Consider the following 15388-nt stretch of genomic DNA (forward strand, 5'->3'; position numbering starts at 1 on the left):
AGGGTTTGGCTCCCATGGTGGTCTCTACCAATTGGCAGACTGAAGTGTGTGTGTGGGGGATGGGGTTAGTTATAGTGTGTGATATTTTCACCTCTTCTCTCATCTTTGAAGGTGATAAAAACAGTTGATGGTGTTGAGAGTGTAAAAGCTGCATGACTGAGCACATTATCTCGTGCTGAACAGAGAGTGCAGAATTTTTTTTGAAGAGTATGAGAGAGAAAGGGGGGCGTTAAGGAGATTGAACAATAGAGCCATTCTTTCTCCGTTTTTGTTCCAGTGTAGTGTTTGTCGGTTTCTCCAAGGGCAGCAGTTGGCAACAGGACAGATAAGACAGTCTTATCAGCACCAGAGCTGTGTTGGACAGGGTGCATTCAGTGGTGCAGTGGAGATTTCATAAGGGGTTGCACTGTGTTTTAATGACGTCGCCCGCGCGCGTGCACTTGCTCACGCGCATGCGCATAAATGTTCCCTCGCGAATAAAGACAATGCCTAATTGCCTCTAGGAATGGAATGTAACACGTTTCATTCACAGGATTTGTGTTGAATGGTCCAACTGTAGTATTTCAACACACCTGACGACCTGAGCTATTGTTATGCAAAGTAGCCAGGTGGGTATTTGGCGCAGAGTCGAGTGGACATTCTTGTGTGCACGTGCGTTCACATCCGTGCACGTGCGTGCTCCTGCTCCTGCTCAAAAAGCAGATGGAACGGCGTACAACCCTGTCCCATGACCAGGGGCGTAGCTGGGGGGGGGGTAGCTTAGGATGATTCCAAGGGCCCAGCACTTGACATCACTCAGGTGTATTATTGATGCTCTCATTGATACTATGTTTGTTTCTGAAGTGTGTGTGTGTGTGTGTGAGATATATATAGAGAGAGGGGGGGCTTTGGTAGACTATTGCATTGGTCCATTCATTGAAGATGAACGCAATGCGACATCCTTTACTAGGCTCACCCACCAACAGTGCAGGTGCTGAACTGCTGATCCGAATGTATAGGTAAAAACCATATTATGCGTTTGCATCAATAAAAAAATGGCCAAAGAAATTTCCGCTCGCGCGCTTACGCGCGCTCGCATTCACTGGGGGCCTACAAATACATTCTTTCATGGGGCCCAGAATCTGGAGCTACACCCCTGCCCATGACCACTGCACCACTGGGTGGATTGTAACACTAACTGGAGCCATGTTGGACCAGGACTCATTGTAACACTGGAGCCATGTTGGACCTGGACTCATTGTAACACTAACTGGAGCCATGTTGGACCTGGACTCATTGTAACACTAACTGGAGCCATGTTGGACCAGGACTCATTGTAACACTAACTGGAGCCATGTTGGACCAGGACGCATTGTAACACTAACTGGAGCCATGTTGGACCAGGACTCATTGTAACACTAACTGGAGCCATGTTGGACCAGGACGCATTGTAACACAATGTAGCACAAGGTCCTTGAAGTGCTTAAAGTGCTAGATTTTTTACCAAAAAAAGTCAAGGCCTGGAATTCATTGAAAAAAGCAAATTTTTTAACAAGGTGCTTAAAAAGTCCTTTGAATTCAAATCAACCATTCGCATTGAACGTTTTGTTCATCCATGATAAAATTGTTCTGAATCAAGAAATACATATTTTTTATTTAAAGTGTAACTAATTGTCGGAAATTGGTTTTAAACCATAAATATTGGATTTTTCTATAAAAGAAACTGCATTTAAAAGTTAATTGTATCATTTTAAATGCCCTTTTAAAATGAAAAATAGTGCTTGGAAAAGTACTTGAAAGTCCTTTAATTTAATTTTGCAATGTCTGTGGGAACCCTGGTAACACTAACTGGGTGCCTGACCAACACTGACTAGACTTCCAGTTTCTGCTGCGTGCTTTTCCCAACCCCTGTTGATCGTCTGTGTGCACAGACAGACACACAGTCATGCAGCGTGCGTTCAGAAATGTTTATAAACCCCTTGCGATATGCTATCTCACATTCCCGGCCATCCACGTGTATATATATATACGTGATTGGGAGCCAGCGCTTGACTGCCAATCCCGTATATATACGCGTTTAACTCGTTTTTTCTTTTATTCGATTTTAATATCATATTCACTGTCTCAGAGCTCTATTTTGGCTGGAAAAGGCATATTGGGACTCGGAAAGTGCAGTACCGGCCAGATCCTGGTAGTGGCGCTGTCTTGAGAATGCAGGAATCCTTGTTGCAGACCTGGTGTCACTTCTTTTTGGCTTTTTTCGCTTTCTGTTAGCCTGAAGCGAGGGCTTTACCCGATCGCCTGGAATACTTTTTGCGACGCCGAATTCAGTATGCAGTAAAGGAATATAGCATCAGCCAATGGACATATCGATCTGCCAGATGGCGATCAAATAACTGGGAAATTCTTTTTGGAATCCAACCGGCCACAGGTAAGAGCGATTTGACGTCAATTTAAGCCTGATCGGGCCTTGTTCTCATAGCCATCCCCCTCATAGCCATCCCTCAGCGTATGTTGTTGTAATAACGAATGCCGTTATTGGTAATCAATAATCAGAAACGACTTCCCCCGCCCCCCCCCCCTTTCATGGTGGAACATGATACAGATCATATGCATTTAGATTTTGAACTCTAGCTTGTGTAGGGACAAAACGCCATTAGTTTAGCACCTTATAACTAGCTTTGCAGGAATTATCCCAGATCGTTCCCATATAACGCTCATATTCATTACGCTATAAAACGGGAACGTATTGATGAGAGAATTATTTCTTTATGGCATATTGAAGGGAAGGTTTATACTGTCAATTGACAATGACAATGGATACATAGCTATAATGTAAAATATAGATTTAGCTCTACAAACAATGTGACACACAGTGAAAAGTTGTAATTAAAAGCTGCCGTCCTAGAGTGGGGCCCGTCTAATCTAATGGCCGGGAATGTGTTAACATAAAATAACAAAACCTAGGGCTGTCCCCGACTAAGGATTTGGATGGTCGACTAGGATTGGCCAAAATTTTGCTGTTAGCCGACAAAAAAAAAAAAAAAGGATAATATTTTTTATTTAAATTTTAAATTTTTTTTTATCATTCCATTTGGGCTGTGGGGGGTGCTTAATGTCTGAAGGAGTCGACTGAAGGCTTCTTGTCCTCTGCAAAAGCATGCAATTGGTCCACTGATGGATACATCTTGATATTTGTCTAGTATAGTGTGTTCATTAGATGGGTGAAATCCTCTTTCAGTGCCTCTGTGCCTGTTTTCGTAGGCAGTTAGCCTCTGGTATGCGTGCCATTAGCGTTAGCTAAGCTTATTTTTTTTTGTATTTTATTTTTTTATTATTTTTTAAACAAACACATAAACAAACATGACAACACACGATAAGATATACAAGCATTAATTGTCAGAGCACATCCAATGAGATCACATTTTAGTTAATTGTCTTATATAAGATATACCCCTAATACCTGTTATCTAAAAAACCTACACACATATGCTCCAGCTCGAACCCCCCCCCTCCCGGACCCCACCCTGAGAAGTACCTCCACTATCCCTCGCACCTAACCAGACACTACCATTATAAGCTAGCTTTTATTCTCTCCACCACTTCTAACCACATTGACATTTTGGATTCATTGAGACCCAGAATTCTTGCTGTAGATATTTCTTGATAAATCACATCGTAGGCAGTTAGCCTCTGGTATGCGTGCCATTAGCGTTAGCCACGCTTCTATGCCTCTTTTCTTTTGAAAAAAATGATTACAAAAAAAAATTCTTTTATTAAATTCGACTAGGAGGTTGGCCAGTCGACTACGGCCCCTTTCGACCGATTAGTCGACTAATCGATTAATAGGGGTCAGCCCTAAAACATACAATACAATACACTACAAAACAAAATACACTTACACACTGACTGACGCTCTCCCAAGATCACCCCCACAGTCCACACTGATTCCTCCCAAGAGGATCGTCAATGTTGTTCCCATATAAGTGTACACAAAAATTACAGTTTGATCTGTAAACATGTGCATGGGGAATAGGTGCTTAAAAACCGCCTTTTCTCTGCCGATTTAGTTCTGATCGATTAGGAAGGGCTCGCGCTGTGTTCAGGAGATTCAGGCGCATACAAGTCTATTCGATCATATCTCCAGCACCCCCACAGCCGTATCTGCAACCACTTACATCACGGCTTTCATCCACATTCATTCATATGCTCCCCCCGCTATCTCCTCCCCGATTTCAATGTCACGATGAAGTGTAGTGGTCTATCCTGGTACCAAATAAATCCTCCCCAACAGGTCTCAATGACTACAGACCGGTGGCACTCACCTCTGTGGCCATGAAATGTTTTGAGAGGCTGGTCAAGGATCACATTTGTGCCTCCCTCCCCAGTGATATGGACCCTATGCAATTTGCATACAGGCCAAACAGGTCCACTGATGATGCGGTCTCCCAAGTACTGCACAGCACACTCTCTCACCTGGACCGCCAGAAGGGGGGCTATGTGAGACTGTTGTTCATTGACTACAGCTCAGCGTTCAACACCATAGTCCCCACCAGACTGGTGGACAAGCTGATCGAGCTGGGTCTGAGCTCCGCTCTGAGCGCCTGGATACTGGACTTTCTGAGTGAAAGGCCCCAGGCGGTCAGGGTGGGGGGTCAGACCTCCAACACCATCACCCTGAGCATCGGGTCCCCCCAGGGCTGTGTTCTGAGCCCCCTGCTGTACTCACTATACACACATGACTGTGTGGCCAAGTTCAGCTCCAACTCCATAGTGAAGTTTGCGGACGACACAGTACAGTAGTGATGGGGCTGATCTCGGACAACGACGAGAAGGCCTACCGGGAGGAGGTTGAGGTACTGGAACGCTGGTGCCAGGACAACAGCCTGCTCCTGAACATTGGTAAAACCAAGTGTGACGTACATGGGTACGTGGGTTGGTCATTATCATTATTACTGTATTTGGAAGACCATGTGAACATCAGGTTAGTATATTTAGTATGTGTTATGTTATTTTTGTTTGTGTGATGTGTCATCTTCTAATCCTGTTTTTCTTTCTCCCTTTCCCAGATACCACTCATCCCCCTGATTGAGCTGATTGCACCTGCTTGGTGCACCTGTGGGCAGTCAGTTGGATGAGTGGATATAGCCTGGAAGATGACACACACACGGGGCGCCTCATTGAATCACTGCCATGTTCCAGAGTGGAGTGGGGAGGTTGCCCTTCTTACCTAGCTGTATCTGTGGAGCGATATTGTGTGGCTTTGTGCCATTTACCACTTGGTGTGGATTAATCCATTTGATGGTTGTGTCTTATGAATGACACGTTGACATTTTTGCTAAGTGTTTGTTTGTCTGTATGTATTACTTGTTTGTTCTCCCTTTACCCTTTTCCCTGTTTGTATATATGTATATCTGGTTTGTCCTCCCCTACCCTTTTCCCTGTGCACTATGGTGGAGGTTTAAATCCCTACCACCATAAAATATATAATTTACTATTTGGAAAACGTCTTGTTGTTACTTTTCTTAAAGCATTTACTGAGAGGGGCTGTTTTTTTGTTCATGTGCAGCCTGCTCCAGTTACTATTCTGTGTGGTCATCAGACCTTTGTACATGACACCAAGGAACTGATCGTGGATTTTAGGAGAAGACAGCAGGAGACACACATGTTGTGACTTTTTGATAGTAATATATAATTTGAACAGCTTGAAATATATCATTTATTATTGTAGCAAAAGGTGAAATGAAATTGGCATAAATATGTTTTATAATAGCCTAAATGGAGATTCAAGTTAAATTGTTTATCATATTGTTTAGAATTAGATTGCATTATAGGACTGTATTCTGTGGTGCACCATCTTTTCCCCCAGTGGGAAGTCAGCTGCGCGCAGGCCTATAGCCACACGCTTCAACGCTAATTAGCAATGCGTGCCACCTGTAAAAGGGTGTGTTTGATCCTTCGGGAGAAGTTAGTTGACTGAATGTTTGTTAGAATAAGCTATGCCTCGCTGCTGCTCTGCTCTAGAAAAACCTGTAAAGGGAGAAACTAATTAAATGGAATGGAATTGAGAACTACATTTCTGCCTCTTGGTCGTCAATGAAACATGAAGAACAAAAACTGTGAAATATGAATACTCATACGTGTTTAAATAAGAAGAGAACAGTGGGAACAGTTTATTGTGCAAACAAAGTGGTGCCGAAACCAGGGAGAATTTAAGTATATTCTACACGGACGGACTAATTGGATAAAGAAGAAAAATGACTGAACTAACAAGATTGAAGGCTATCCGAGGAGCAATAAGGACGTCTGTAACCAAGTTGCTGAACAAGATAGACGAGCAGATAGGAGCAGAGGCCCCATGTCTGCCCGACTTGGAGGAAAGTAAAGAAATATTAGTAGTCAAGGAGACTACTCTAAATGAACATGATCGGGACATTGCAGCAGCGACGGAGGAGAAGGACCTGGTCGAAGAAGTGACCACGGCTCTGGACTATATGGACCGAATAATCAAAAGGAAAACTCGGATCAACAGGTTGGTGCGCGACTCTCTCATAAAGACAGAAGAGGAGCGACAGAGAAGAGTGAGCGATGGGAGCTCACACTCATCAAGAAGATCTGATCATATAAGACTTCCGAAATTGATAATTGGAAAATTCAGTGGTGATATAAGCCGATGGCAAGACTTTTGGAATCAATTTAAAGTATCGATTCACAATAACACCACCCTGAGTTCAGCTGGCAAGTTCAGCTATTTGAAGTCATTATTGACAGACACGGCCGCAAACGTAGTCGCAGGATTATCCTTATCCGACGAGAACTACGACAATGCAATTGCAATGTTGATGGAAAGATTTGGCCGTAAAGATTTGATAATAAACGCACACATGAACAAGCTCCTTAATCTAACCCCTGTAAAGAGTGCCACGAACATTAACGCACTAAGGAGATTGTATGATGACTGTGAAATACAAGTGAGGAGTTTAGACGCACAGGGCGTTGTATCGGACTCATATGGAAGTCTACTGTGCCCGATTCTCATGAAAATGATTCCCGAAGAAATAACCCTGGAGTTTACGCGTGTTCAGGCTACAGGGTCTGTATTGAAAGTCAAAGACCTAATGACATTCCTGCAAAGGGAACTCGAGAGTCGGGAAAGGACAATGAACTTGACACAGAGAAAGGAGACTCCACCTCCACCCGCAGACAGTGTCTGGGAAAGGAGGAGTCGGCGGCCGCATCGACATCTACATTTTACGCAGCTGATAATGAAGATGGAAAAGCATGTGTATTCTGTAACAAAAGCAATCACAGATCAAAAGACTGTTCAGAATTCACTGCTGAGATCAGAAAAGAAAAATTAAAGGTACAGGGCAGATGCTACAGATGTCTAGGTGCCAGGCACACTTCTAGTAAATGCAAAGTGCAGGGAATGTACTGTGAGGAGTGTAATAGTGTATGGCATCATAGAACAGTGTGTACCAGACAGAAGGGCACACAGAGTAATGTCAGGGAAAACCCCACAGATACTGTAGTGTCAATTGTCCCAACATCAGAAAGGGGCACAGTTCTGCTGCAGACAGCGACTGTATGGATAGAAACACCCACACGCAGCCAGATAGTGCGGTGTGTTATGGATGGGGGTAGCCAACGCAGTTTTATAAGAGAAGATATCTCAAAGGCTCTAAATCTACCAGTAGTAGGAGAGGAGGTATTGAACCTGCACACATTTGGCTCGCTAGTACCCAAACGAATAACCTGTAGGAAGGTTATAGTGTATCTGAGAAATATTCGAACCAACCAAGCAGTGGAACTAGAACTACTGGAGACGCCACTGGTGAGCACGTCATCAAACCTGACAACAGCCAGTGAGAAACTGAGAGGAACGCTGCACAAAAGAGGAATGCAACTTGCTGATACCCCAGTGAGGGGAATGGAATCAGAAAAGCTTGGAATCTTGATCGGAGGTGATCACTATTGGAAAATCGTCACTGGACGAATGGAGAGACTGGATGACGCACTAGTTGCGCTCGAAAGCAAGTTTGGATGGTTAGTGCAAGGAACTGTCACAACAGCGATGATGTGTGTCACAGAGACTCCAGACGTGGACGTGATGCTCGTGAGCATGGGAGAGGAGCAAGCGCTTTCAAACCAGTTGCGCAGCTTCTGGGAAACTGAATCCCTCGGAATTGACATGTCAAAAGAAGGCCGCGCTGAGAGCGCAGACGCTGCAGACGCGCTACTGAAATTCGAGGAGTCAATCAAATACACGAACGGGAGATATGAGGTTCGGTTGCCATGGAGAGAGGAACAGGTGATCATCGCTGATAACTACGCCACAGCTGAGAGTAGATTTGCTCACCTGGTAAGAAGATTCCATAGCAACCCCGTACTGTACCATAAATATAATGACGTCATCCAAGAGTACCTAGCCGATGGAATAGTAGAAATAGTAGAACAGGTGCAGCCCAAACAATTGGAGAACCCTATCTACTATTTACCCCATCATGCTGTAATTAGAGATCAAAGAGAAACTACTAAATTAAGAGTAGTATTTGATGCGTCTTCACATGGAAGAGATTGTCGGTCTCTTAACGAGTGTCTCCAAACCGGCCCCAATTTAAATCCAGACCTGTTAGGCATTCTAGTCAGATTTAGACAGTATAAAGTGGCCCTCATGTCAGACATTACGAAGGCCTTCCTTCAGATCTCTCTAAACGAACAGGACAGAGATGCACTGAGATTTCTCTGGACCACCGGAGACACATTGTCAATGGACCAGATCAGCATTCTGAGAATGACACAAGTTCCATTCGGAGTGTCCTCCAGTCCATTTCTATTAGCAGCCACAATTCGTCATCATCTAAAGAAATACGAGAATAAATATCCAGAGGTCGCAAAAACCCTAGATGAGTGTCTCTACGTAGATGACTACATCTGCGGTGCTCACACAGTAGAGGAGGCTTTAAAAATCACTCAAACAGCCAAGGAGATCATGTCTGAAGCTGGGATGGATTTGTGCAAGTGGAAAACGAATTCAAATGAGCTGCAAAGAGAATGGACACAACAAGTGAAAAATGAACAGGTGGAAGTCAAAAGCCAAACGCCAATGAAAGTGTTAGGGCTGACATGGAGAACAGAAACAGACGACTTTGTGTTTGAAATGAAGGATTTTATTGAACATTTAAAAGACAAAAAAAACACGAAGAGAGGAGTTCTCCAATCCGCAGCACGAATCTTTGACCCAATAGGTTTTTTATCCCCATTTAGCATTAGGGTAAAATGCCTGTTCCAAAAAATGTGGGAACGGGGTCTCGACTGGGACGCACAGCTCCCAGATGACCTCTCCGAAAAATGGAACCAGTGGTGCGCTGAAATTCCTGATTTAGGCTCTATAGCCATAAGCAGAAGTTACACTTCAGAACTACAGAATAGTGACGACACGCTTTTAGATAAAGAGATCCACATATTCTGTGATGCGAGTGAAAAAGCTTATTGTGCAGTAGCCTATTTGCGCACGACAGATATAGATGGAAAATGCGCCACTAGTCTAATAACGGCCAAAACTAAAGTTGCTCCATTAAAGAAAATCACCCTACCTCGACTGGAACTGATGGGAGCTTTGATAGGGTCTAGACTAGGAAAGTTTGTATGTGAACAATTAAAAATGCCTGAAATCAAGACACACTATTGGACAGACTCAATGACCGCTCTCCATTGGATCAAAGGCACGGCTAAACAATGGAAGCCGTTCGTTCAGAACCGAGTGATCGAAATTCAGAACCTGACCCTCCCAGAGAACTGGGGGCACTGCCATGGAGCAGAGAACCCGGCCGATCGCGGCACACGGGGCTCCAGCGTAAAGACACTAAAGGATGACTCTCTGTGGTGGCACGGGCCACAGTGGTTAAGAGAGCCAACCGGAAAAAGTACGTCAAAAGATGATATTGATGAAGGAGTGAATTTGGAGGAGTGTGTGGTGCAAAGCCAGATAGTGAAAGAGGAGAAAACAAGTATGTGTTTGGGCCCGCTATTTGACCTGGGAAAACACAGCAAACTCAACCGAGTCCTGCGCGTCACGGCGTGGATGCTGCGTTTTACAAACAATACACAGAAGAAAGAAAAAAAGAAATCTGGTCCGCTGTGCGCAGAGGAAATCAGAGAGGCGGAGAAATACTGGACAAAACTCTCCCAAACAGAAAGCTTCCCAAAAGAACAATCAGATTTGTTAAATGGAAGAGAAGTGCATAGAGGCTCAAAATTAATGAGCCTAAAACCGTTCACGGATAATGAAGGGCTTCTGCGCGTCGGGGGACGGCTTCAGGAAACCAACTGGGATTACGCACAGAAACACCCTCTCATACTGTCCGGGACTAACCCCTTCTCCTTGCTGGCCATAAAGAGAGCACACAACGATGTATTCCACTCTGGTTTACAAGACACCTTGACACAGGTGAGAGAACAGTTTTGGATATTAAGAGGACGCCAGTTGGTGAAGAAAATGGTAAAACAGTGTCTCGTCTGTCGAAAAAGTAAATTAAAAGCAGGCCAACAATGTACTGCGCCCTTGCCCAAAGATAGGGTGACAGAGGCCCAGCCGTTCGAAGTAACAGGTGTAGATTTCGCAGGGCCATTATATGTAAAGCCCCAGAATAAAAAGGCATATGTAGCTTTATTTACTTGTGCAGTGACAAGAGCTGTGCATTTAGAAATAGTATCAGACCTCAGCACAGATTCATTTCTTTTGGCCTTTAGATGATTTGTGGCCCGACGAGGAATCTGTACTACGATATATTCAGACAACGCAAAAACATTCAAGCGTGCAGACAAAGATCTGAGAGCTATGTATAATTTGATAAAGGATACGAAGATACAGGAGTTCTTTGCAGGGAAAATGATCACCTGGAAATACATAGTAGAACGGGCAGCTTGGTGGGGCGGGATGTGGGAACGCATGGTGAGGTCAGTGAAGGTGTGCTTAAGAAAGGTGTTAGGAAAAGCGTTTTTGACATTTGAAGAGCTTCAAACGTTGCTTACTGAAGTGGAGGCTGTTGTCAATTCAAGACCCCTCACCTTCACACACGCAGAGTGCGGAGAGCCTGCTCCGCTAACCCCAGCCCACTTCTTGGTGGGACAGAGACTCACGACCCTACCTCCACTGCCCACTCCCCCCAATTACCACGCTAATGCTGACGCAGCTAAGCTCAACAAACGGTTACAATACCGTCAGAGACTGATCAACGGATACTGGATTCGATGGAAGAAGGATTATTTAATGGAGCTGAGATCAGCACACACAGCATCGAACAAGCCCAGCACATTCAAGGTGGGCGACCATGGCTTTACTGCACGAAGACAAACAGCCAAAGCATATGTGGAAAATGGGTCGCATTGAACAGGTGTTCGTAGGACGGGACGGAAAGGTTCGTTCATGTTCGTTAAGACTCCCCAAGAATCTGGTCCTGAAGAGACCGGTACAGCTGCTGTACCCCTTGGAACTAGAAGAATGATGACACCATGGGAGCTCATCAGGGGGGAGTTTGTTGTGACTTTTTGATAGTAATATATAATTTGAACAGCTTGAAATATATCATTTATTATTGTAGCAAAAGGTGAAATGAAATTGGCATAAATATGTTTTATAATAGCCTAAATGGAGATTCAAGTTAAATTGTTTATCATATTGTTTAGAATTAGATTGCATTATAGGACTGTATTCTGTGGTGCACCATCTTTGCCCCCAGTGGGAAGTCAGCTGCGCGCAGGCCTATAGCCACACGCTTCAACGCTAATTAGCAACGCGTGCCACCTGTAAAAGGGTGTGTTTGATCCTTCGGGAGAAGTTAGTTGACAGAATGTTTGTTAGAATAAGCTATGCCTCGCTGCTGCTCTGCTCTAGAAAAACCTGTAAAGGGAGAAACTAATTAAATGGAATGGAATTGAGAACTACATTTCTGCCTCTTGGTCGTCAATGAAACATGAAGAACAAAAACTGTGAAATATGAATACTCATACGTGTTTAAATAAGAAGAGAACAGTGGGAACAGTTTATTGTGCAAACAACACACACCACTGAGGATAAACGAGGCTACCGTGGACAGGGTGAGCAGCTTTAAGTACCTGGGGGTCCACATCTCAGAGGATCTGACATGGACAACACACATAGACTCAGTCGTAAAAAAGGCGAAGCAGCGCCTCTACCACCTGAGACAGTTAAGGAAGTTCAGAGTATCTGGGAAGATACTCCAGTCCTTCTACTCCGGAGCTGTAGAGAGCATCTTGACTCGAAACATCACTGCCTGGTATGGAAACAGCACGGCACAGGACAAGAAGGCCCTACAGAGAGTGGTGCGCTCAGCCAAGCGTACCACGGGTATTGCACTAGCACCCCTGCAGGTTCTATACAACAAGAGGTGCAAATCCAGAGCCTGCAGAATAATGAAAGACCCTCACCACCCCAACAACAGCCTGTTCATGCTGCTGAGGTCAGGCAGACGCCTGCGAACACCAGCTACTAGGACAGAGAGACTTCGGCTCAGCTTCTTCCCCCAGGCCATCAGAGCCTTGAACACTGAACTCTCCACACACAAGCACACATGAGCACACACACGACACACACACTGTACACGCTCACACACTAGCAGCCACTTTAACATGAGCAAACACACACTCATGCTGCACACGCTCACACTTATGGTCACTTTACAAAAGGAAAGGTCACTTTAAGAATAGTATAGTATAACTTGAGATTGTATAATATAGCATGTATAGCAGTGTACATAAAGACCCAGTGCCTCATCCGTAGCTAACAGTGTATTGCACTACCACAGGACCTAGCATGTCCTACCATGCTCTGTAAATAACTCATGTACATATACCGATATGCCCTACTTTTTGTTTACTTGTTTTATTGCACAATGTCGTTCTATTGGATTCTATTATATATTATTATTGTATTATGCACATCGTTGTGGGCAAGACCCCCCGCATTTCATTGTATACTTGTATGCCGTGACAAATAAAACTCTTGACTTGACTTGAAAGGAAAACTCCAACATTTTGGGAAATTAGCTTATTTGCCATCTACCCTGGAGTTAGACAAGAAGATACATACCTTTTTTCTTCTCTGTGCATGCAGTAGGAGTAGGAAGACACGCACCGTTAGCCTAGCTTAGGGTCAGTCACTGGAAGTAGGTTCCTCCATTAGCCTAGTTCCCAACGTCTTCCTACTCCTACTACATGCACAGAGAAGAAAAAGGTATGCATCTTCTTGTCTAACTCCAGGGTTCCCAAAATGTTGGAGTGTTAAGATACATACCGTTTTCTTCTCTGTGCATGCAGTAGGAGTAGGAAGATGCGCACTGTTAGCCTAGCCTAGTGTCAGTCACTGGAAGTAGGTTCCTCCATTAGCCTAGTTCCCAACGTCTTCCTACTCCTACTGCATGCACAGAGACGAAAAAGGTATGCATCTTCTTGTCTAACTCCAGGATAGATGGCAAATAAGCTAATTTCCCAAAATGTTTGCCTGCACAGCAAAGTCAGGAAAATGGCGGGTGGCAGTGTGAGCCTCCTACATGTTACTCCTCGCCAAATGAGAGTCCGCACTGACAGGTGAAAAGATGTGACAGGCTGCCTCCACATGTATCGGAGGGGACATGTGATGCAAGGCTTCTATCCTCCCTACAACCGGCCAGTGGGGGGCATATGCGAGCAACAATCAGGACAGGGGTGGGAGAATTGGCACGAGGTAGATTGGGATGGGGAGAAAAATCACAAAAAAAGGAGGAGAAAAAGTAGATCAAAAAGATTGGAAGAGTAATCCGTTAGATTACTCGTTACTGAAAAAATTTCCATCACTGGTCCCGATGTCTTAATACATTTTTTTGTCGAATTCTGCCTTTGTCTCTATTAACTACATATAAATATTTATATAATTGTTTGCTTTATAGACGAAGGTTGCAACATACAGTAATTATGTAATGTAATGTTGTTGGCTGTGTAACGGAGAGCAGCCGCCCAGGCAGCGCAGCTCCCGACTCATAATCCAATCCAAACCACTTTATTTATAGAGCACATTTAAAAACAACAAAGTTGACCAAAGTACTGTACAAGTCCCACAACATAAGATAAAACAAATTATAATTCTTTATTTTTCTTTTATCTCGAAGCTTCGAATTAAAATAGAATCTCGGCCCCCCGAAGCTTCGGCGGCCAAAAAAAGCTTCGAAGGTCAGCCCTAGATCTGAGTGAACTAGGCAGTTCCAATTAGCTGGAGCTTTATATTTAAAGGCAAGTCGACCAATAACTTTGGTGGTTCGAGGTATGATAAAGAAAGGATGATCCATGTGTCTTAAGCTGTAGCCCTATTTTCAGAAATTTCGCCTAAAGGTACATGCCCAAGTAAATGGAAGATTGCTCCACTTCTACAAGGTCAATCTGCATGTTCTTGGTATCTAGGAACATCTAGGGACCTGGGGGTATTCCCAGTGTCAGAAATATTGTGTCTGTTACTAGGCTTGAGTAAATTGTGATTAGGGATGCTCGATATTGGCTTTTTTACCGATACCGATATTGTCCAACTCTTAATTTCCGATACCGATATCAACCAATATCACATTTTAATGCCGATATCGGCCGATAATATCGGACATCATTTCTATAGAAATGTAAAAAAAAAATAAAACCGATACCGATATTTTCCGATATCACATTTTAATGCTGATATCGGCCGATAATATCGGTAGGCCGATAATATCGGACATCCCTAATTGTGATGAAACAAAGGACAATATAAATATTTTTTGCATCTTTGCCGGTGAATGACACCATGTTATAATTGTATCCGACCTTGCTCACCTCCTTGAGATCAAGTGTACAAAAAATCTAAGCAAATTTATACAATGGCATGCAAATGTCTTGATTCTGATTGGCTGAAACACTTCTTTCAGACATTGTTATTTCTCATAACACACTCCACGTGATCCCAGTACCCGCCCACAACCGAATAACCTTTTTTCCGAACACTCCGCCGTTTGTGTTTTTATGAATGAAACCAAGATGGCGGACAATAATCTTTATGAATGGATGTATTGATATCGTCATAACGACTCATTCAAAAACGATAACGTTTCTGATTATTGATTACCAATAACGACATTAGCCTCATTCGCTGATCGGCTGGTTGGCTATCAAAGCAAGGCCTGATCGGGCTGTAATTTACGTCAAAAAGCTCTTACCGTGGGCCGGTTGGATCCCAAAAAGGATTTCCCAGTTATCGATCGCCATCTGGTAGATCGATATGTCCATCGGCTGATGCTATATTCCTTTACTGCATACTGAATTCAGCGTCTCAAAATGTATTCCAGGCTACATGCTACAGGCATAGCCTCAGGCTAACAAAAAAGTCCACCCA

Source organism: Notolepis coatsorum, assembly GCF_963971535.1.
Source record: "Notolepis coatsorum genome assembly, chromosome: 15".
Classification (NCBI taxonomy): Eukaryota; Metazoa; Chordata; class Actinopteri; order Aulopiformes; family Paralepididae; genus Notolepis; species Notolepis coatsorum.